Source organism: Phyllobates terribilis, unplaced genomic scaffold (assembly GCF_046119375.1).
Source record: "Phyllobates terribilis strain yellow unplaced genomic scaffold, ASM4611937v1 Scaffold_7__3_contigs__length_470593459, whole genome shotgun sequence".
Classification (NCBI taxonomy): Eukaryota; Metazoa; Chordata; class Amphibia; order Anura; family Dendrobatidae; genus Phyllobates; species Phyllobates terribilis.
The window spans coordinates 153,258,285-153,283,861 of NW_027362767.1; the positions used below are offsets into that span (position 1 = coordinate 153,258,285).

General features: G+C 47.3%; 1 protein-coding gene across 1 annotated transcript in view; it reads right to left on the reverse strand.

Annotated features, from left to right (window-relative positions):
- LOC141154046 (uncharacterized) overlaps positions 1–25,577 on the reverse strand; it is an 80,251-nt gene that overhangs the window by 49,232 nt on the left and 5,442 nt on the right. The window contains exon 2 of the mRNA XM_073639450.1: positions 25,349–25,438. The gene's annotated coding sequence lies outside the window, so the exon portion shown is untranslated. The remainder of the gene's footprint in view (positions 1–25,348; positions 25,439–25,577) is intronic.

Here is a 25,577-nt window from a genome sequence, read left to right on the forward strand (position 1 = left end):
GGGTCCTGTGCCATACTCCTGAATTGCCTGGGGGTTGACCGAGCTCCTCACCTGGTGGACGCAGCAAGGCTCAGGCAGTCCTTGCTGACAGAAGTGACTTGGATAACAACTGTGAGTAGAATACCCTGGACTGCATCATTGGACTCTGTGTGATTTCTGCTGCGCCTGCACCATCACCCCCAGCATCCACTTACACTGCCCTGAGGCTACACTCTTCCCGTGGGGAGTTATCCTACCCCTGTGCTGCACACCAACACCAGCCTCAGCGGTCTGCCTCGCAGCGGAGGTTATCCCTGACCGAAATCCACGGGTGGCGTAGTCGGACATTTAAAGCACTGCCACAATTTGGTCTGACCACCCTGAGCCACGGGATCAGGTTGCCACTACTACCCCCATCAGCACCGTACACCAGAAGGCCCGGTTCCGGGTACCCCACGTCCCAGGGGGCGAGTCAGCTCTATACTGGCGAAAAAGAAAAACGTATGAGCCAGACATAATGGCAAAGTGTATAGGACAGGTAGTATAGGATTGTGGATAGTTGACTGCAGCATAGGAAGTGATGATGTGGTAAGTGAGGATACAGTTATTGTTGGAACTAGCCCACAGTGGGAGGGGTTAGTGTTACGGAAAGTGACAGTGTTGCTGTTCGTTGGTTAGATAGGGTCTGGAGTGTTAAGTGAGCAGAGCTGCATGAATGGGTGATGCTCAGTGAGAGGAGACTACGAATGAGGGATAGTGTGAACCTGAAGAGAAGTGACTAATGAGACAGACTTGCCTTCCGGAGAAGGTTCCTTGGATATGACACTGAGTCATGAATCCTGGAGCTTGTAACGCAGAAGGTAATGTACCTAAGCAGGACTGAATACGACGGACTAGTGGGGGTCCCAAGTGCAAGGGTTCCAGGTCGCCAGTAGTGGAAGAAATAGGACACAAAACCAAAGTGCAAGTAACTAGACTTGCTGATCAGGACTGTAGTGTTAAAACTGGGTTGTGGGAGTACAGAGAACAGTGTGGGAGTACAGTGTGCCTCACTAGACCTGGAGTAAACTACGGGGGAAGGATTCTGTGTGGGAAATGCATCATAATGTAAAGGAAACCTCCATAAGACTTTATACCCGCTATCCCTGATATATAACCTTTACTAAGTTACCATTCAGTAGAGAGTTTGTTTTGGAATGGAAGCCTCTCTCAATGAACTGTTTAACACATGGTCCTGGCCAGCCCACACCACCAGTTACATGCGGCCTGCACGGGCGTAAGGCCCTCACAGCACAAGTCCGCACACCCAGCCAGGATCTACACTTTCATGTAATGCACCAGGGCATAAAGGGAGACGAGAGCCTCGCCTGCGGCTACCACCATGTGCGCCGCTGCATAGGTTTTGGCAAAACACAGCCAAGCTTTGTTGTTTTTCTGTGTAAGAAACTGCTTTCGTCTTGCCATCCTAACCCACAAGCCAGACACATGAAGAATATGATAGACCGTTGACACATGCAGGACTCATCGAGTAATGGCCACAAATGCCTGCAGCTAGTTTAATGTTGCTGTCAGCCTCTTGGCAGTCTCCCAGTCCAATTTTCTTGTTGTCTTTTCATCAATTTTTGATGTATGTCCGGTTCTAGGTAATGTCACTATTGTGCAAAAACTTAAGCCAAAAACTTCTGACTGATAACTTTCCAGAATTAAAAACCTTTGCTTTGTTGTAAGCTGTTTACAGACCATGAATTTTGTTGTAAAATGTAACTAAGGAAAATATCAGAAATTTTCTCCTAAAAGATCCAAACTTTGTATGGGGTTAATCAGAATCCCTATAAAGGCTACGTGCACACATTGCATATTTGATGCATTTTTGCGGCAGTTTTTCCGCCGCGGAAACGCTGCAAAAACGCTTGTTAATAGGTCTGCCAGCTATAGCAATGCTAATCCTGATGTGCTGTGCACATGATGCAGAAATTTCCGCTCAGGAAAAAAACGCAGCATGACGATTATGCCCAGCGTTTCCGGAGCGTTTCCTGCCCATTGACTTTAATTAAAACGCAGCAAATCTGCTGCATACCCAGGCACCCGGTGCAAACTCACGTAGCGAGCACTTGCACTCAACACTGGTCGCCATATCGTCGTCAGTTTTTTTCTATACTTTTGAAAAAATCCCAACCCCAACACAACCCTAATACAACCCCAACCCTAACCTTAGTACAACCCTAGAGTTTATTTTTTACGCCTTTCCTCATGTGGTATAAGTGATTAGACGACTTTATTCTTCCGGTCGGTGCCAGCGATACCAGAATCATATGGGGTTTTTATGACTGACAGCTGTCACACACTAAAAAACATTTTTTTGCAAAGACTAGTTTTTGCATTGCCATATTTTGAGAGCTATTATTTTTCCATATTTTGGCCAACAGAGTCATGTGACGGCTCGTTTTTTGCGGGACAAGTTGACGTTTTTATTGGTGCCATTTTTGGGCACGTGACATTTTTTGATTGCTTTCTATTCCAATTTTTATGGAGGCAGAATAAACAAAAATCAACAATTCAGGAATATATATATTTTTTTTATGCCGTTCCGCGTGTGGTAAAATTGATAAGGCAGCTTTATTCATCGGGTCAGTACGTTTACAGCGGTACCACATTTATATTGTTTTTCTATGTTTTGGCGCTTTTACACAATAAAAAGTATTTTATAGAAAAAAAAAATTTTTGTATCGCTTTATTCTGTGAGCTATAACTTTTTTATTTTTCAGCTGATGGAGCTGTATAGTGGCTTGTTTTTTGCGGGACAAGATGAAGTTTTCAGCGGTACCATTTTTATTTACATTTGTCTTTTTGATCGTGCTTTATTCCATTTTTTGTTTGGCGATATGATGATAAAGCATCATTTTTTGCTTCTTTTTTTGTTTGTTTTATAGTTCAGGTCAGGTCGTTCTGGACGCGGTGATACCAAATATCTGTACTTTTATTTATTTTTTTCATAATAATATTTATTTATGGGTACAGTATATATTTGCTTTATGGATTATTTTTTATTTTCTTTTATATTTTTACAATTTTTTTTTTTCACATTCTGGCACTTTTGTTACTTTTACACTTTGTCTCACTATGGGACTTTCACTTTTTTCAGCCTGATCGCTTTTATAGCATAGAGATGCAGTCTGCCAGCGCTGCACAGGGAGAAGTTACTTTGATCGCGCACTGCGCATGATCAAAGTAACTTCCTCCTGTCTGGTGACCTGGATGTCGTCAGGACTCCAGAGAGGAGGTGAGTATCACGCTTACCTCCCCTTGTTCCCGCAATGCTGCGATCGACTTCGATCGCAGCAATTCAGAGGTTAATGTGCCGGGAGCGATGCGGGACCGCTCCTAGCACATAGTACCGGGTGTCAGCTGTGACAATCAGCTGACACCCGGCGGCGATTGCCCTTCACCGCTTGTGTACGGGCACATTCACATTCTGCGAAATAACACGTCCCTGGCCCAATAGGCCCAGGGCACAAGGACGTACTATTACGACAAACGTCAGAGAGGGGTTAAAGGGAAACTCTCATGTTGTCGTATCTACTATCTACACTGCCCCCCATTGTGTTGTTAGTGATGCAATGTGCATCACTAACAAGCTTTTTTCATTAAAATTGGTGGTGTTATAATGAATCTTTAACATGTTATCTACTTATATCCTACCTGCCTGTTTTCAGCCATGGGGTGTGATCCACTTATACAGTCATAGGCGGCGCCACATTCAGTCAGGACTGGCGCCACCCATGTATTGGAATTTTGCTTCCGGCTAGCGCTGATATTAGTGGGGCGCATGCGCAGTTTTACATGGCCAGCCGCGGCTCCCAGCGCATGCGCAGTGAGGTTCCCAGCTTCACTTTGTGCAGCCGGAGCCGCTCGTCACAGCGCAGTGAAGCTACGAACTACACAGCCTCACTGTGCACGCGCAGGGAGCCGAGGCTGGCCACGTAAAACCGCGCATGCGCCCCACTTATATCAGCGCTCGCAGGGAGCAAAATTCAAATACGTAGGCGGCGCCATCCCTGAATGAATGTGGCGCCACCCATGACTGAATCACTAACAACGCAATGGGGGCAGTGTAGATAGTAGATACGACATGACAGGTTCCCTTTAAAGTTCCCAGACCACACCCTGGGGTGGAGATATGGTGAATGACCTCCCGCCCGCACTCTGGTAATTCTTTATAAAACACGCCCTTTTAAATGGCTGATTAACCCTCTCTGCACCTAATATGCAGGAGACTTCCATGTTTCACATCACTGAAGCAAATAGCCTCAGTGAAACATATCTCCCCTCCAGTATTCTGCCAGTGACTTTGTCACAATAAATATATACTTTTGTGCTTCTTTTATCTTGTGTTTTGTTTTTGCTCTGTCCTCCTATATGATACGAGTATACTTGTGTACCGGACTATATAGGACATCCATGTAGAACCCTAGGCTTTGTATGTGATTTCATGTATAGATATTATAATGCCATTATAACCCGTCACATACTTGTACATTGTAATAAGATCGCCCCTAAGCCTTCGTTTTCCAAACTGAATAACCTCAAGTTCGATAACCTGTCTTGTTACTGCAAAGAACCCAGTCCTTTAATAACCTTGGTCGCTCTTCTCTGCACCCGCTCTAGTTCAGCTACGTCCTTCTTATACACTGAAGCCAAAATTTTACACAGTATTCTAAGGCTATGTTCACACATCATGTTTTTTTCAGCGTTTTTTTTCAGCGTTTTTTTATGCCAATTTTCAGCTGCTTTCAACGTTTTTTCACCAACTGGAAGTAATGAGTGGTGAAAAAAAAACACTACCAAAAACAGAGGTGGCAAATTTTCTGCGTTTTTTGTGTCTAAACCAGAATGAGATTTTTTTTTCACTGAACTTTATGTACATGCATAACAGAGACAAAAGGACAGTGAAAAAAACGCTGAAAAAAAAGCACAAAAAAAAGCAAAAAAGCAAGAAAACAGCAACAAAAATCCTGAACAACCTCAAGAGATCAGGTTTTGCTGCAGAAAATGAACGCTGAAAAAAACATGATGTGTGAACATAGCCTAAGTGTGGCCACACTAGTGACTTGTATAGAGGCAAAACTATGTTTTTGTCATGGGCATCCCTGCCTCTTTTAATGCATCCCATTATTTTATTTGTCTTGGCAGCAGCTGCCTGACACTGGTCGCTAAAGTTGAGTTTGCCATCCATCCAAACGCCCAAGTCTTTTTCAGTGCCAATTTTACCCAGAGTGTTACAATTTAGTACATACAGTACAGACCAAAAGTTTGGACACACCTCATTGAATGATTTTTCTGCATTTTAACGACTATGAAAATTGTACATTCACACTGAAGGCATCAAAACTATGAATTAACACATGTGGAATTATATACTTAACAAAAAAGTGTGAAACAACTGAAAATATGTCTTATATTCTAGGTTCTTCAAAGTAGCCACCTTTTGCTTTGATGACTGTGTGGCGCCCCTGAGGGTTCGGTCGCCACAGAGGTGTTGCATCTCAGCCAGAGATGTGGCATCTCACTCTCAGGTAAGGAAGGAGTACAGCCCGGGACCCTAACACCTGCATCCAACACGTCCACTTCAGCCGGGCAGGGCGAGATTGCTCCTAAGGGAGAGCACAGACCCTGGTCCCTGGCTGGAGTGGAGGGGAACCTAGAGAGGGGGAACCATGTAGTGGGTGTGGGTGGAGGAAGTAGCTCAGGGGAGCACAGGAAAGATATAAAAAGGGGGAGCCATCTTAAGAGTTCAGTTCAGTCAGAGGAGGAGAAGTGGAAGGAGCAGAGGCTCTGCAGGAGCTCTGCTCCAGAGGCGGGCCTAGCCAGTGAGGCCCAAGTCTGAGGAGAAGGAGAGAAGAGAGGAGAGGGAGCAGGAGAAAGGCTCCAGGAACCAAGAAAGGACCCTAAAGATACGGGCCATGCAGAAGGCCACCCGTACGCCCGCATCTGCCAGGAGGTGGAGGGGTCAGGCCACACAAAGGGAACCGGTCCCTCAACTAGCAGAAGACTGCACGTCTCAGCTAGAAACCGGAGGCTGCAGTACTTTAAGTCCTGTAGCCACAAGTCCATGCCAGTCTCACCGAGAAGGTAGCCACATAGGACCCAGGGGACGGAACAGACGTCGCCCGCCAAGGCCCGCGGGTACCGGATTGGAGACACTAGGTGTGAGGTGCAGGAAGAAGGCCAGAGAGCGAGGACACACAGAAGGGGGTCCTGCTAAGTACTCCAGAGTTACCTGGGGGTAGACCGAACCCCTCCCTGAGTAAACACAGGACGACGAGGGCAGTTACATGGATCCCTGTAATCTGGACTGCAACAACTGTGAGTAAAGACCCTGGGACTGCACTATCTTGTCTCTGTGTTTCTTGCTGCGCCATCAACCACTGCACTACAACGCCCAGCACAACTTGTAATATCTACACTGCCCTGGAGCTCGCTCTTCCTGTGGGGAGCCACACCATTCCTGCTGCAGTAACATCGGCTTTAGAGGACTGCTCCGCAGCGGCGGCTCCCTTGGCCGCATTCCACAGGTGGCGTCACGAATTTTAATATAAACTATAAAATCCCCTATCCAATACCCCTTTTATTGATCACCCTGGGTCACGGACCGGGTCACCGCCACTGTGACATTCTCCCAGCATCTACCGGCCCGGCACCGGGTACCCCACGGCCCAGGGGGCGCGTCAACTGCTTTGCACACTCTTGGCATTCTCTTGATGAGCTTCAAGAGGTAGTCACCGGAAATGGTCTTCCAACAATCTTGAAGGAGTTCCCAGAGATGCTTAGCACTTGGTGGCCCTTTTGCCTTCACTCTGCGGTCCAGCTCACCCCAAACCATGTCGATTGGGTTCAGGTCTGGTGACTGTGGAGGCCAGGTCATCTGGCGTAGCCCCCCATCACTCTCCTTCTTGGTCAAATAGCCCTTACACAGCCTGGAGGTGTGTTTGGGGTCATTGTCCTGTTGAAAAATAAATGATGGTCCAACTAAACGCAAACCGGATGGAATAGCATGCCGCTGCAAGATGCTGTGGTAGCCATGCTGGTTCAGTATGCCTTCAATTTTGAATAAATCCCCAACAGTGGCCCCAGCAAAGCACCCCCACACCATCACACCTCCTCCTCCATGCTTCACGGTGGGAACCAGGCATGTAGAGTCCATCCGTTCACCTTTTCTGCGTCGCACAAAGACACGGTGTGTAACGGGTCTGGGAGGCGGAACCTCTGAGCTACTATACAAGGGGGCGGTCCTTGTAAGGGAGCGGGTGGCAATCAGGGATGACGGGCAGGTAGTCACAGCAGGTGACCGGGACAGTCTCTGAGTGGACGGGCTGGAGGTCACGGCAAGTGACCGGGGCAGTCTCTGGAAGAACGGGCAGGAGGTCACGGCAAGTGACCGGGGCAGTCTCTGGAAGAACGGGCAGGGAGTTACGGCAAGTGACCAGGGCAGTCTCTGGATGAACGGGCAGGGAGTTACGGCAAGTGACCGGGGCAGTCTCTGGGTAAAGGGTAGGTACGACCTGTGATGGCAGAGCCTCCGGGTAGGCTAGCAGGCAGATGGTAGATGTGTGCTCCCAGGTGAGCAAGCGAGAGTCTCTGGAATGGTAGGTGGTCACAGCACGTGACGGCGAAGCCTCCAGGTAGGCTAGCAGGCAGGTAACAGGTGGGCGCTCCCAGGTGAGCGGGCAGGAGTCTCTGGAAAGGCAGATGGTCACAGCACGTGACGGCGGAGCCTCCAGGTAGGCTAGCAGGCAGGTAACAGGTGGGCGCTCCCAGGTGAGCGGGCAGGAGTCTCTGGAAAGGCAGATGGTCACAGCACGTGACGGCGGAGCCTCCAGGTAGGCTAGCAGGCAGGTAACAGGTGTGCGCTCCCAGGTGAGCGGGCAGGAGTCTCTGAAAAGGCAGATGGTCACAGCACGTGACGGCGGAGCCTCCAGGTAGGCTAGCAGGCAGGTAACAGGTGTGCGCTCCCAGGTGAGCGGGCAAGCTGGTCCATAGACAGACTGACAGGAGTTGGAAGGCAGACCGTCGGACCTCAGGCTAGCAGGCAGGTGACTGGATATCAGGCAGGACAAAGGCAGCAAGCTGGCAGGAATCTGGCAGGTAACTGGCAGGTAACTGGCAACGGGACCTGAGGGCTGAAGCACAGGTGAGACACAGGTGCAAACAACATTGCTCGGGCACCTCCATTTTGGAGGAGGTGCCCTTTATATGGGAGGTCCTCCGGCAATTGGCCGGGGACTCCTTAGGACGGCGCGCGCGGTCCCTTTAAGAGAGGGGGAGCGCGCGCGCGCGCGCCCCAAGCACACTGCCGGGGAAGGAGCGCGCGCCGGAAGCAGCGGGGAGAGCAGCGCTGGAGGACGCCGCGCCAGGAGCGGGGAGGTGAGAGGGACGGCGTCTCTGCCTAGAACGGGGCAGAGACGCCGATGCTACACGGTGGTTGTAACCAAATATCTTAAATTTGGACTCATCAGACCAAAGCACAGATTTGCACTGGTCTAATGTCCATTCCTTGTGTTCTTTAGCCCAAACAAGTCTCTTCTGCTTGTTGCCTGTCCTTAGCAGTGGTTTCCTAGCAGCTATTTTACCATGAAGGCCTGCTGCACAAAGTCTCCTCTTAACAGTTGTTGTAGAGATGTGTCTGCTGCTAGAACTCTGTGTGGCATTGACCTGGTCTCTAATCTGAGCTGCTGTTAACCTGCGATTTCTGAGGCTGGTGACTCGGATAAATTTATCCTCAGAAGCAAAGGTAACTCTTGGTCTTCCTTTCCTGGGGCGGTCCTCATGTGAGCCAGTTTCTTTGTAGCGCTTGATGGTTTTTGCAACTGCACTTGGGGACACGTTCAAAGTTTTCCCAATTTTTCGCACTGACTGACCTACATTTCTTAAAGTAATGATGGCTACTCGTTTTTCTTTACTTAGCTGCTTTTTTCTTGCCATAATACAAATTCTAACAGTCTATTCAGTAGGACTATCAGCTATGTATCCACCTGACTTCTGCACAACACAACTGATGGTCCCAACTCCATTTATAAGGCAAGAAATCCCACTTATTAAACCCGACAGGACACACCTATGAAGTGAAAACCATTTGCGGTGACTACCTCTTGAAGCTCATCAAGAGAATGCCAAGAGTGTGCAAAGCAGTCATCAAAGCAAAAGGTGGCTACTGTGAAGAACCTAGAATATAAGACATATTTTCAGTTGTTTCACACTTTTTTGTTAAGTATATAATTCCACATGTGGTAATTCATAGTTTTGATGCCTTCAGTGTGAATGTACAATTTTCATAGTCATGAAAATACAGAAAAATCATTAAATGAGGTGTGTCCAAACTTTTGGTCTGTACTGTAATTATACATTTGAAGGACCTTACATTTATCTACATTAAACTTCAATTGCCATTTCTCAGCCCAAGCCTCCAGCTTATTTAAATCCCTCAAGGATAAACTTATCGGCCTATAATTTCCAGGCTCAGTTTTTGTGCCCTTTTTGAATATTGGCTCCACATTTGCTATGGGCCAGCCCTATAGTACAGACCCTGTTATTATGGAATCTGTGAACATTAAAAATAACGGTCTGTCTATCAAGGTACTTAATTACTGCAGTACTTGGGGGTGTATGCCATCCGGGCCTAGTGATTTGTCTACTTTTGTGATTTTCAGATGCTTCCTGCTGGGTTAAGCAGTGACATTTAATGGAGAAATTCTAGTATCATGTTGTCGGTCATAGGATTTTCTTGTATAAATACTGAAAAGAAAGAAGAGTTTTGTAGATTGGCCTCATCCCCTCCCAGGGGTGGGCAATTAATTATCCCGAGGGGCCACATGAGAGACCGTGACAGTTGTGGAGGGCCGAATCAATAGGCTGAAATTAATTATACTCAAAATTAATGTCATAGAAATATTGAAAATCTCTCCCTCTCTCTTTTCCTCCAAACCGCTCTTCCCTCCTCCCCTATCTACCATTTGCCAGAGTAGAAGAGCTGGCAATCTAAGGAGCTGTCTCTGCAAATTAGCACACACAGGAGAAGTGGCTAATAGGCAAATGCTATTACAAAGGGAGCTACTAACCTAATTAACATACGAGTGTATTTCCTAGTGGCACAGGCCTGTGACAAATATATACCTTGGTGAGAAGGATGCAGTTCCTGGCTTCAAAAAAATTCTCTCTCACCCCCAGGACATCTCCCATTTTCTCAACAGAAATCTGCAGTCTCGCCAGCGCCAACACAAAATATGGAATATCGGAAATTCTATACTTCCAATAATAATGGGACACAATTTTAGCGGCAGGGTCAGCTAAGGAACAATATGCATAGTTTTCTGGATCTGTGAGCCACTCCGTTGAGCTGTAGCGCAAAACTACCAGAATAACAGACCGCATGCCATGTGTAGTCTGTAAGGAAAGGTAAATTCGTAGCTAAGAATATGGCGTCACTTGCAAGCTTCTGTGATCAACCAGTGATAAGGTATTGCGGAAGTTAGATATTTTAATAAAAATATGAAGGCTGGAGCCCAGTCCACGTGATGTCATCACAGGGGGTGTGTGGGTAGGTTCCCCCTTCGGCATAAAAGACCCAGCCGAACATGGGTCAGTACTCATGCCGGGAGTATATATGTCATATAGCACGGGTCCTGTTCGATAACGGCCAGAATTGTAGTACCTCCCCTCCAGCTAAACGGAATCATCTCTGCGATCTTTTTAGTAAGTTCTTCTTTAATCCCATTTTATTTGTGTAACTGTATATTCTGTATTGTAATGTCTCCCTTTGCAAAACCTTTTGTATATTTTTCATAAACACTGCCTCCCTTTTGGATTAAATATAAAATTTAATAGTAGTGTTTCTTTTGTCCTGTAATCGTTCCTCCCTAGAAGCCATATACGCTACCAGAAAGCAGGCGTCCGATCAGGCCTGTATTATATTTTAAAATTGATCGGTGGTGGTAGCGAATAATTGTAATTGGGCTATCATGAAGCTGGCAGTGACTGTATAGGGGTGTATACACATATTCCATGCATTAGAATCCGGAGGTGTGTACGCCATATGCTCACTGATCGCTTGCATGTGACATGCAGAAGTAGTGCTGTTGCTTCAAAAGCATCCAGCAACTGTTACAAATAACACAAGCACAGGAGACAGGAAGTGTTGTGCTTCAGAAGCATCCAGCAACTAGAGGGGTTAACAAAGTCACAGGAGACAGTGTTTTAGCAGAGCCCCAGGGGGATTGTAGTGAACTTGCTATTGTAGTCTGGCTGAAGCCGAAGAGAAAGGTGGTGTGTTATCTGGATCTGACAGAAGGCAACTGAACAGGATTCAGATCAGGAGAGAAACTAAACACAGGTCAGATAAACTCCCTGAACTAACAGTGCAGAGTATTATCGGGCAGGAAGATAAGGACTGGAAGGAATTGTGTCACAGGGATCATCTCCCTCATCAAATCCTCCCCCCTCCATCTCCATGCAGGATAAAGAATGCTGTGTACTATTGTGTCCTTGTGAAGGAAAAGCCTGTGGTCCTGTATGCATAGAAGTGTGCTGCTAAGAGATCTAATCTATGCTGAATTGTGCTACTGAAGAGACTGTAATACTGTGCCTTGTGAAGAAACTACTGTATTGTTACTGGAGCCGGTTGCTCAAAAAACTCAGACTGTACTGTAATGAAGATTGTTGCTGTAATATCCCTGAACTGCACTGGCCGTGCTTCAGATTAAATTCCACTGTTAAACTGTTGAAAAAGACTCTCGTCAGATGTGTCTGGTCAGCAATTGAATCTATCGTGTGCCTGAGAGAAGCTGCAGCACATGGTCTTTGGTCGCCCTGAGTAACGGTTCCCCCAGGATTCCAAAGAATTCATGTAACCTGTCTCGCCCCTATCTGAATCTAGCAGCGTGCGTGTAATGGCCCGTACAAGGAATCCTGAGCGGGAATTAGCGTGCAGAGGGAGAAGAGGAAAAGTGTCTGGAAAAACACAGCAGCACAGCACCTCAATTCAACTCTACTACACCAGTTAAAGGGGACCAGCCCTAAAGAAAATAGCAGTAATGGATGTGGAAATACAAATGGACAGAATTAGTGAGCTGCTTCTTCAGTTAACCTGTGAAGAATTGAGAACAGTAGCAGAACGTATAAAGATGTCAAAAGAACAGATTTCTAAAGCACACAACCGCAGACAACTGTTAGCTGCCATTAATGCAAAAAAGGAGGAGCTGAGGAAGAAAGAAGCTGAAGACGTCATGGGGACATTCCTCCAGGAGCTAACACAGTTTCTAACCAGATTGAAGTTGGAGGATGGAGGGGCGGCACCAATTACCAAAAGCAGGAATCTCCGTCCGCAGACTGAACAACAGGAATTGAAAGAACAATTATAAGCCCTAACAATAGGCCTGCTGGAATGGACCAAAACCTCTGAATGGGTGACAGACTCAGACAGAACCTTTAGCCTGCTCGGGTTAGATAAATCAGTGAGACAGTCCTCTCTAACACCACAAATCACCATAAGGAAAGAATTCAAGATCCTGGGACAGATTGGAGAGTGTGAACAGAAAGAGAGACTGTCTTATAGGAACTTGTTGCACCAGATTGATGCAGGCTTACAGAAAGGCTACCAGCCAAATGAGATCGTTGAGGGGGTGGTGAAAGCGATCAGCCCAGGACTGAACCTCCGTAGTATGCTAGAAATGAATTGTCAATTGACCTTGCAACAGCTGAAGATGATTTTAAAAAGGCACTATAAAGAAGAGAGTACTTCAGAATTGTTCCACCGACTCATTAACCTCTCACAGAAAAATAATGAATCACCCCAAAGTTTCTTGTTCAGAGCAATTGAACTGAAGGATAGACTGTTTGTATCCAAAGATGTAGAAGCTGAGGAGAAGTTTAATGCTGGACTAGTCCAGAAAAAGTTCTTGAGATCATTGGGAACAGGATTAATCAGCAAAGACATCAAGTTGCAGCTAAAACAGTACCTAGAAGATCTTGGCATTCTGGATGAAGTCCTAATTGAAAAAATTAATGAGGAAGCTAGTTTGGAATCAGAGAGTGAACAGAAGTTAAAGAAAGGCTCTGCTCCTAAAATCACCAAAATGAGTCTGCTGAAGTTGGAGACCCCCGGTGGCCAGTCCGAAGATCATCATGGAGACCCTCTAGTGCCACCTCCGAGAGGGAACCTTAAATCACCAACAAAAGAGAGGACCGCCAGCTCTCGCTGGGAGGAAGTAATAGGAGAACTGCGAGCCGAGTTGATTGAGGTGAAAAAGTTGATTTGTTCCAGGCCAGAACCGGTATCCCTCAGACCCAGGAGTGGTTTCCAAAACAGAAGATACCCGGCTTGTGAAGCGTGCCGTTCATCAAATCAGAGTACAGTGTGTACACTGTCTAAAATGTGGTGAGGAAGGACATAATGCCAACGAATGCCAATGGTCACGGTCGTTTGGGTTAAAAGACAGGAGGTTGCTAGTGCGGGGCAACTGGTAACCGTGACACGGAGGAGGCCCCAGAAGCAAATCCAAATCTCACTAAACCCCAGAATGGCGCATAAGGTAAAACGGCTGCGTCAGTACTATCCCCAAGTGTGTTCCCATCTATAACAGCTGCAAGGGAGACAGTTACTTAATGCCCAGTGTGAAGGTCAAACAATGTACTCCTGGGAGGAGGATTCCTCGGTCAGTAAAGATAGCCTCATCAGCCTAATCGGTGAAAGGTGCTTTATACAGTGCCAGCTAGATGGACTCCTGGTAAAAGCACTGTGGGACACAGGAGCCCAAGCGAGCCTTTTAAATGAAGAATGGAGAAGGCGCTACCTGTCACACACCTGTCTTCGATCGCTAAAAGAACTCTTAGGACCAGTGGAACTACACGGCAAAGCTGTCAACCAGACCAAAATCCCTTTCATAGGCTGGGTGGAAGTGACTTTCCAACTGAGGGCCACGAAGAACAACAACACCATTGAGCTTCTGGTACCTTTTCTTGTGACCAGTGATCAGAACGTGGCAGAGGATTCTATCCTGGGTTATAATGTAATCAGTGAGGTCATCACGAAACACAAGGCAGGGGCGTTGGTGGTGGATGCAATTGCTACATCGCTTGCCATACCCAACACCGTGGCAGAAAATGTGATTCATAGAGTAAAGAAAGCACAGAATACAATAGACCTAAAAGAAGTCAAGGTAGGCTGGCGCCCAACCATCATGCCTGCAAAGCAAATGGTGGGGGAGAGGTGTGGAGTACGGGTAGAGCTGGGAAGAAAAGTACAGTTGTCTGTAAAAGGATGAAGTTGGTACCGGGAATAAAAACCGCGCTCCTCCGTGGTGAAGAAATTTGACGAGAGATTGTACAGTATATATTTAACAATCTTGTAGTTTATTTCTAAAAGCTACGATTACAATGCTTTTCGTGGACGTCCCTATCACTTCCTCAGGTACCTAGACACACCAGGTATATATACACCCAGAGTAAAGGGAGGTAGTCGCTGGGTCCTAAACACAGCCTCTTATCTAGGCAGCTGTCTGCATTGCCAAATGTGGAGACCTCCTGCGAACCACTGCAGGGCGACTGTCTGTCACCTCTGACACACCCTTGCCAGTACCCCCCCTCTATGAGGTGCCTCCTGACACTCAAGACTGTTTCTGAGGAAAAGAGGTGTGAAAAGAGCGAACCAATCTGGGAGCATTCACCTCTGATGCTGAAACCCACATCCTCTCCTCAGGACCATAGCCTTTCCAGTGCACCAAGTATTGCAGAGAATGACATTGGAGACAAGAATCTACTATCCTCGAAATCTCAAACTCCAAATTATCATCAACCATTACTGGGGGTGGTGGTAGAGGTGAAGGTTCAAGAGGTTCTACATACCTTTTAAGTAAGGACCTGTGGAACACATTGTGAACCTAAAGGGCCCGAGGAAGTTCAAGACGAAACGCTGCTGGGTTAATGACGGCGGTAATTTTGTAGGGACCGATAAACCTAGGTCCCAGCTTCCAATTTTATATTCTTGGTAGACTACCACACAAAGTCATTCACACTCAGGTTCGGACCTGGCAAGCGTTTTCTGTCAGCCATACGTGTATACCTGTCACACATGGTCTTCAAATTACACAGAACACCCTGCCACACCGCGGAGAGCGACGAAGCAAACCGTTCCTCTTCAGAAACTTCTGAAGCTCCTCCCTCACTGAAAGTACCAAACTGTGGATGATAACCGTATGCACCGAAAAACGATGACCTGTTAGTGGATTCTTGACAATGATTATTGAGGCAAATTTTGCCAGCGGTAAGTAGGATGCCCAATCCTCCTGATTTTCGGAGGCAAAACACCTGAGGTATGTCTTCAAGTTCTGATTGACCCGCTCGGTCTGACCATGTGACTGAGGGTGGAAGGCAGAGGAAAAGGACAGCTGCACCCCCAGTCGAAAACAGAATGCCTTCAAGAACTTGGAAACAAACTGGGTCCCCCGATCAGACACCACATCAGAGGGAACCCCGTGAAGCTTCACAATCTCATTTATGAACACCTGAGCCAGTGTCTTAGCATTGGGAAGTGCAGGTAAAGCGACGAAGTGAACCATTTTATTGAACCTATCTACTACCACCAAAACCACAGTTTTGCCTGCAGAAACCGGTGGGTCAGTAATAAAATCCATGGACAAGTGTGTCTATGGCCTACTAGGGATAGGTAGCGGAAGAAGAGCACCAGACGGACGGGTATGCGAAACCTTAGAACGCGAGCAAATACTACAAGCAGCTACGTGTTCAATTACATCCCGATGCAACCCTGGCCACCAAAAACGACGAGAGAGGAGGTCCGCGGTTGCCTTACCACCTGGATGCCCAGCAAGCACAGAGTTATGATGTTCCTTGATTACTTTAGGGTGCAGATCAGGTGGTACAAATAACTTTCCTGAAGGGCAGGAAGCAGGGGAGCCCTCCTGAGCCTCCAGCACTTCACCCTCCAGTTCAGGAAAAAGAGTCAAAATAACTACCCCTTTCTGTAATATTGGGGCAGGGTTCTCATGGTCACCACCACCAGCGAAGCTCCGGAACAAAGCATCAGCCTTGAAGTTTTTGACCCCTGGACGAAAAGTGACAACAAAGTTGAACCTAGTAAAAAAGAGGGACCATCTGGCTTACCTAGGGTTGAGATATTTAGCTGACTGGAGATATGACAGGTTCTTATGGTCAGTAATAACAGTAACAGGATGGACAGCCCCCTCCAACCAACCAGTGTCGCCATTCCTCAAACGCCAATTTGATCGCCAAAAGTTCCCTATTACCCACGTCATAATTTCTCTCAGCCGGAGCCAATTTTTTTAAAAAAGAAGGTGCATGAACACCATTTACCAGGGCCCAAACCCTGAGACAACACAGCCCCAACCCCGACATCCGAAGCATTGACCTCCACAATAAAGGGTTGAGAAACATCGGGTTGACTGAGAATAGGTGCAGTGGCAAAATGATTTTTTAAGGAAGAAAAAGCCTGGAGGGAAGCATCCGACCAATTGGAAAAATCAGACCCCTTCTTAGTCATGTCAGTAAGGGGTTTCACTACGACTGAGTAATTTTGGATGAATTTCCTGTAAAAATTAGTAAAGACCAGAAAACGTTGTAGGGCCTTCAGGTTCTCAGGACGTTCCCAGTCAAGGACTGCACGGATCGTCTCCAGATCCATCCGAAAACCTGAAGATGACAACAAGTACCCCAAAAACTGCACCTCCTGAACGGTGAAAACACATTTCTCTAGTTTGGCATAAAGGTTATCACTTAATATCTGGAGCACCTGCTTAACATGCCCACGATGGGTCTCAAAATCAGGTGAATAAACCAAAATATTGTCCAGATAGACCACCACAAACCTCCCCACCAAATGATGAAAAATATCATTTATGAAATGCAGGAATACCGCAGGTGCATTGGTCAAGCCAAAAGCCATAACCAGACTCTCGAAATGTCCTTCCGGGGTATTGAACGCTGTCTTCCATTCGTCCCCTTCCTTGATTCTAACCAGATTGTAGGCTCCCCTTAGATCCAACTTGGAGAATACCTTAGCTCCCACAACCTGGCTGAACAAATCAGGAATCAGAGGTAGAGGGTATGGATCACGGATGGTAATTTGATTTAATTCCCGGAAATCTAAGCAGGGACGGAGACAGCCATCTTTTTTCTTCACAATGAAGAACCCTGCTGCCACGGCGAAGATGTGGGTCTGATATGTCCCTTCTCCAGACTTTCCGCAATGAAATCCTTCATGGCTTGTCTCTCAGGGCCAGAAAGATTATACAGTCTGGACTTGGGTAGTTTAGCTCCGGGAGTCCGGGTAATAGGACAGTCATAAGCACGATGATGAGGCAAATTCTGACACCCCCTCTCAGAAAAAACGTCCTCAAAACCAGACAGAAAAGCAGGCAGTATCTCCGCAGAGACAGCAGCAATGGAAACATTCAGACAGTTCTCATGGCAGTAATCTCCCTATTCAATAAACTCCCCGGTTTGCCAATCCACCAACGGATTATATGAACCAGAGAGACCATAGGTATTTTCAAAACCCCAAAGTAACATAATCAAAATACCATATGTTAGACTAAAAAAGATCAATGCTTTATTTACATTTTTTTTTTTTAAAAGATAACACATAGGTATAAATAACATGTGTGAAAGGACATAACATGGGCATGTGAGGCAGCAGGGGGTAGATAAAGACACAGCTGGTATCCAATTCACATTGGACCTATAATAGGTCACATAGTCCAACCCATACAATCCATAAGTCACAAAAAATGTGTGCAGAAAAAGTTATAGAAAAAGTTATAATGACATAGAGCAAGTGACCTGTAACAAGTCACAGTATAGACAACCACGCCCCCTGAGGAAGTATGGAAACACTGTCATGTCAGGGCCTCCCCTGACACTGTTGGTTATCTGTTTACTCTCACTAAGTATGCCTTACTTAACCCTTTCCATGTGATGCTTGTACTTTTTATGTGTTGCTGAAAAAACTTCTGATGGTTGTCTATACTGTGACTTGTTACAGGTCACTTGATCTATGTCATTATAACTCTTTCTATAACTTTCTCTGCACACATTGTTTGTGACTTGTGGATTGTATGGGTTGGATTATGTGACCTATTATAGGTTCAATGTGAATTTGATACCAGCTGTGTTGGGGCCTCCCCTGGCGCTGCTGGTTATCTGTTTACTTTCACTAAGTATGTCTTACTTAACCCTTTCCATGTGATGCTTGTACTTTTTATGTGTTGCTGAAAAAAACTTCTGATGGTTGTCTATACTGTGATGCTGATGGATTGTCGAGAATGCCAATAGAGCCTGAGGAGTTCATGCAAGAATGCTCGGAGGAAGTCAGTCTGGAAGCAATTGAGAGCACTACCCAAGCACTACATACTTATCAAGAGGAAAACACACCATTATGGTGTCCGTTAACGGTGGAAACCACCATAAAAGAGAGAGACCAAGATCACCCCCTGTCCATTCAACAGCTACCAAAAGGAAAAATCCATAGAGCACTACGGGAAGATCAGATAATTGGTAGAATACTACTTTATGTGGACCAAAATCAGTTTCCAAGTAAACGGGAGAGAGATAATGAGTCACCAGTAGTATCTGTTTTAGTTAAAGAATGGACGAAGCTCTACCTCAGTGAAGACGGTATCCTGTGATCGTAAAGGAGGACAAAACCGGCAGTTGGTACCACCCAGAGTATTCCGTAGGTTGGTCTTCAAAGAACTCCATGAAAACATGGGACACCTGGGAGTGGAAAGGACAACCAACTTGATCCGTGAACGTTTCTTCTGGTCGTACATGCAGAGAGATATTGAGAGGTATGTGACCAGGAAGTGTGGGTGTTTGAAAGATAAACGTCCCAACACATCAACCCGGGCACCCATGGGCAACATCCAAACTACGTATCCATTTGAGATGGTCTCAATAGACTTTCTACATCTCGAGACGTGCAAGGGTGGTTACGAATACATCTTGGTGGTGATGGACCATTTTACTCGATTTGCTCAAGCATATGCCACCACCAATAAAGCGGGTAGAACAGCGGCAGAGAAGATCTTCAACGAATTTGCTTTGAGGTTTGGGTTCCCTACGAGGTTACACCATGACCAAGGAAGAGAATTTGAGAACCAGCTCTTTGCCGAGCTAGGAAAGTACTGTAGAATTCAGAGATCCCACATAATGCCCTATCACCCAGTGGAGCGTTTTAACCGGATATTATTGTCGATATTGCGCACTTTAACAGCTGACAAGAAAAAAGACTGGAAGAGTTCTCTGTCTAAAGTGGTACATGCCTATAATTGCACAAACGGGTTACTCACCCTTCTTCCTATTGTATGGATGATTGCCAAGACTGCCAATCGTCATCATGTTCGATGCTCTGGTGTCAGAGACTTACAGAACGTATCCGGAGTACATTCGGAAATGGAAGGAACGGATGGCAGAGGCATACAACATAGTGTCCAAAGTGGTTACGCAAGGACAGAGCAAGAGTAAGGAGTACTATGATCGAAAATGTTATGGAGCAGAATTGGCACCGGGAAGCCAGGTTCTAGTCAAGAACGTATGTGAGAAATGCGGTCCAGGGAAACTTCGTTCGTACGGGGAAGACAAAGTGTATGTGGTCGTAAAGAGGAAGGCCGTTGACAGTCCAGTGTATGAAATTAGATTGGAAAGAGGGGACAAGAAAACCAGCATAGTCCATCAGAATTTTTTAGTACCCTGTGATTATCTCCCACCACAACAAGACTTCCCAGAAGCAGACTGACATCGAGATCGATTAAGAAATCACCACAGATTGAAGCTGCGGTGGTGGATAGTGACCTTGAAAGTTCCGATGGAGAAGAACACACCGTTGTATTTCTTGGACCGGCAAGGAGAGAGATGTACCATCCTCAAGAGAGTCAACTAAGTCGCGAGGCTGCAGAGTTTTTACCAAGGAGTACAGATGAAGGCCAATTCAGATCGATAACTGAAAAGACCGATCGACAATCTAGAGGAGCGGAATTACCAGAATGTGTGGACACAGGCGATTCAGGAGAAGTACAGGAACTTACAGCGGCAGATCCAAGAGCATCTGAGGAAGCACGGAAAATGAGTGAGGTGGAAGAAACTCCTGTAACCGAAGAACCCGTGGTATCTGAGGAACAACCCACCAGGAGGATGTCGACTCAAGAAGTGAGGAAGCCCATGACGCTGACGTAGGAGACACTTGGTGAACCGAGTCAAATGCCAAGGACTGTCGACTGGAAACAGGTATCTCTGCCTGTGGACCAGGTAAGCCCACTTGAGTGGTATTCACTAGTGATGAGCGAGCACTAAAATGCTCGTGTACTCGTTGCTCGGGTCGAGCAAATTGGAATACTCGGGTGCTCGACCCGAGCAACGAGCCCTATGTAAGTCTATGGGAAACTCGAGCATTTTTCATGTGGCTCCCCCCGGTGGTCTGCAGAGGGCCTAAAAATTACCCAAATCGATGGGAACAGTGCTCAAATGACAAGGGAACAGCATGGGAAAGACCCCTGGAAGCATTTACGACTCCCAGGTCACTGCTTTCAACAACGTTGTCAGAGTATTACGCCACTTTTACGAACTCACAATAAAACAAAACCAAAATGTATTTTCCTGGGAAATATGTTAAGGAACATCCTTTCCAGGGTAATGACTTGTATATAAGGCAAAATAAATAACCAAAAACAAAAATGCTCCTCCACACCCTGGGCTATGTTCACACGTAGCATTTTTGATGCGTTTTTGCAACTTTTGCATGGCTTTCAACCAAGACCAATGCATTCACCGGGAAATGTCATTTTAACATTTTACAACCTTATCTGGCCAAGTTGTGTGTGACACATCATCAGACATGCATACAGTGCTGAAAAGACATGGGAACAGCATGGGGAAGACCTCTGGAAGCATCTCTGACTCCTAGGTTACTGCCTAAAAGTGTGCCCATCATAAGTGATCCATGGCGCATGCGAAAATGCCTCCCGCCATGCACCTGTCATTGCAGACTTGCAACAATCACCATCCACGTCCTTGTCCCAGTGCAGCATTCAGTTGTCCTTACCCCATTCCTTGGAATGCAAGTGCAAGTATGCAGCCAGCCACCCACCCACCCACAGGCTGCAATACTATACTGCCAAATTTTTGACAGCTGCTTGCACTAGAAATGTGGCCTTTTAGGCTCGGAGACGGAAGCTGTCCACAATCTTATGGCGGCGGTGACCGGGTATCCATACTCGGTCCCCAGCCGCCACTATTTGTCCTGTCATCTCCGCCTTCCACAAGCACGGGTCCCACAACATTACCCGTGCCCTCCCCAGTGCACTTACTGGTAAGAACCACCTAACCACAAACACGTGGACAGATGAATGTGGCCAGGGACGGTACGGAGCCAGTTCACAGATTTTTTTGCTGAGTTGTATTTCACCACAGCCATATTCTTTAGCTCGGTGAAAGCATAGAGGGAAACCGTATCTACTCTGGGTGTCATTTCTCCCAGGAAGTCCTCTAATGCAGCTTGTTGCAGAAGCAATTGCAGCCCGTCCAACATCAACTCGCATTTAATTTCTTGAATACAGAGTTGGGCAATGGCCTGATCTGCAATGCGGTTTGAGAAATAACATGCATAAGCACGTCCGATCCACATTAAAAAAGCAGCCATAGAGTGTCTGGGAACCTTCCCCCACTCTTTTCTTAGCCAGGGCTGCTTCTCGGCAGTGATGGACGGACCCACCAGAAAACCGGAGCCTTCTCCGGTGGGCCCTGGCTTCTCTTTCAGGAGAGTTCATAGTGCCGAGGTGAGGCCATGATGATGATAGAGGCCACCATCTGCTTAGTTTTCTGTTACTTGGAATGCAAGCGCAAGTATGCAGCCAGCCACCCACCCACTTACAGGCTGCAATACTAAACTGCCAGATTTCTGGGCAGCTGCTTGCACTTGAAATGTGGCCTTTTAGGCTCGTGGAGGCGGAAGCTTTTCACAACCTCATGCTTTGTGTCCATACTCGGTCCCCAGCCGTCACTATTTCTCCCGGTGCTGTCTCCACCTTCTACAAGCGCAGGTCCCTGAACATTACTGCTGGTACTTTACTGTGGGAATCTGCTTGCCTCCTACCAGCCTGGAATATTTCCAGTAAACTATGGTACGACGCCATGGTATTAGCACTTCCCCCAGTACCAGTAGCGAAGCCATGCCCAATTTACTTCTCAGGAATTTTATTTGGTAGACTGAGTGGCTGCACAAATACATTAGTGTAGCGCCCCGAGGGTTCGGTCGCTACCGGGGTACTGCACCTCAACCAGAGGTGTGATATCCCACTCCCGGGTAAGGATGGTGTGTGGACCGGGACTCAGTTAGCTGCATGCACCACACACACCCCATTTCCGGGGGACAGCTCAACGGTGCTCCCATTAGACAGTAATGCAGGCACGACAGAACATGTCCCTGGCTGGAGTGGGGAGGGGGGAGGAAAACCCAGTGATGTAGGAGCAGATAGGGGTTGGGTTTCTGGGCATAGGTAGGAGCCCATTGGTTGCAAGTTACCTGGGCTCATACACAGAGAGGGAGGTATATAAGGTGGGCACCATCTTAGATCAGTGTTCAGTCTGAGAGAGGAAGTGACAGAGCAGGGCCTCCGTGGAGCTCTGCTCCGGAGGCGGGCCTAGCCTGTGAGGCCCAGCCAGCACTGGAAGAGAGAGTGCAGAGAGTTGGAGAAGAGAAGGAGTTCTGCCAGAGAGGGCTGACAGGGAGCTGTGGCTCAGTCTGGGGCCAGCTCCACAAGGCAGGCCTAGGGTGAAGGCCAGGGCCAGAGGAGAGGAACAGAAACATCAAGGAACATGAACAGAAAGGAAAGGAAGAAAGGAACAGAACACCAAGAGAGGCCCAGAGACACGAGGGCAGAAGGAACCCTAAGGACCCAGGAGATTGCGGGTGACGGGTTGGCAGAACAGGGTACCGGATCCCAAGTTGGTAGAGGCGAATAATCCTTAACCAAGAACCGGAGGTCGTGATCATATCTTGGTGCGACCCCTCGCTACACCTACTAGAAAGGCACACCACATAGGGTCAGGGAGGTGAGCACGAAGCCCTCCCAAGAGAAGCCCCACGGGAGCTGGACAGGCGTAGTGTCACTGGTGGGGCACGGCCAGAGAAAGGAATAGAAGGGAGTCCTGTGCCACACTCTGGAATTACCTGGGGGTTGACCGAGCCCCCTGCCTGGTGGATGCAGCACGGCTCGGGCGGTCCTACCTGCGCACAAGTGACTTGGATGAGAACTGTGAGTAAAGAACTAGAACTGCAACACCTTGTCTCTGTGCTTTCTCACCGCATACAGCACTATTAGTGCTGGGACGCCCGCACCATCACCCCCACCATCTACTACACTGCCCTGGGGCTGCACTCTTCCCGTGGGGAGTCACACTACCTCAGCTGCATACACCATCAGCCCCAGCGGTCTGCCTTGCAGTAGCGGTTCGCACTGACTGCAATCCACGGGTGGCGTAGTCGGACAATTAACCATAAAAACCCCATAAATAGACTGCCACTGGTTTGACCACCCTGAGCCATGGGACCGGGTCGCCGCCACGGAGACTACAACCACCCCCAGAGACCTGGTTCCGGGTAACCCACTACACGTGTACGCTAGGCCCAGGGGGTGCGTCATTAGTTTCTCACAAAGGAGCTGAAGACAGAGTGGCAGTAGGTGCAAGTTTCTCCAGCCTGTTAGATATTAGAGGGTGAACGGCAGCACATTGGATCAGTGGTTAGCACTGAAGCCTTGCAGCGCTGGGATCCTGGGTTCAAATCCCAGCAAGGACAACATCTGCAAGGACTTTGTATTTTCTCCCCATGTTTGCGTGTGTTTCCACAACAGTAAAAAAAAAGCAGCCATAAAGTGTCCGGGAACCTTCCCACACACTTTTCTTAGCCAGGACTGCTTCTCGGCAGGGTTGGACGGTCCCACCAGAGCAGGGGCGGACACAGACTGTAGTGGGCCCCTGTGCAAGAAATTTTTGGGCCCCCCCCCCTGCGCTTCATAAGGCAACAAAGTTATGTAAACATAACCCCCCCATGTGCAGCTCTCATCCCCCCCATGTGCAGCTCACCCCCCCGATGCATCTCTCATCCCCCCCCGATGCATCTCTCATCCCCCCCGTGCATCTCTCATCCCCCCCGTGCATCTCTCACCCCCCCGTGCATCTCTCACCCCCCCATGTGCATCTCTCACCCCCCCATGTGCATCTCTCATCCCCCCCATGTGCATCTCTCATCCCCCCATGTGCATCTCTCATCCCCCCATGTGCATCTCTCATCCCCCCATGTGCATCTCTCATCCCCCCCATGTGCATCTCTCACCCCCCCATGTGCATCTCTCATCCCCCCCATGTGCATCTCTCATCCCCCCCCATGTGCATCTCTCACCCCCCCATGTGCATCTCTCATCCCCCCCATGTGCATCTCTCACCCCCCCATGTGCATCTCTCATCCCCCCCCATGTGCATCTCTCATCCCCCCATGTGCATCTCTCATCCCCCCCATGTGCATCTCTGATTCCCCCCACTCCTAGTTAATTAATTGTATTTAAGAAAAATAAAACTTGTTATACTTACCCCCATACGATCCCTGCAGAATCCTGGCGCTCGTCCACGTCGCTGCCACCAGGTTCTCCTGACGTTCGGCCATGTGATGGCGCCACATGCATAGCCAACAGCTTTTGTTTTGGCCAAAAGATTTTTAAAGCCGCCACCACGATAAGGTAGACTCTTCTGGGCGGGCCCTACTCTAACCTATTAAAATTTTCTTAAAATATCCAATACTCTTTTTAGATATATTTTTATTTAGTTTTCTTTAAGGGAATGTGTCATATAAATTTTTTTTTAAAATGACCAATAATACCACATACAGGGAATACCGCCACACCATCACCAGACCACATATTACCACAACATAGTGACCGAATAATACCACACAGAAGGGAGAAAAACTGCCACACCATGACCAGACCACATATTACCACCACATTACTAATATTACCACCACATTACTAATATTACCATAAGTGTCATTATACACGGGAGCTCTATACATGGTATGTATAATGTAAGTGTCCAGGTAATCTAGTGATCACCAGTGACATTATACACAGGAGCTCTGTATATAGTGTCAGTGTACAGGTAATACAGTGATCACCAGTGACATTATACACAGGAGCTCTGTATATAGTGTACAGGTAATACAGTGATCACCAGTGACATTATACACAGGAGCCCGGTACATAGTATATAGTGTAAGTGTACATGTAATGCACTGACTCACTGGTGACGTCTCTAGGTGAAGTCCTTCAGCTACGCTTTTCTCCTTCATCCAGCACAGAGCGCCATCACGTCTTCCAGCCAGGACTCGTCTCTGCATAAAATAACACAGTTATCTAGAGCACATTCCCCAACTTCTACATTACGCAGCTGAATACAGACGTGCATCCACCATCAATATATGGTTAGTTATTATGCAATCTACCATTCCAAATATAAATTGTAATCCACCA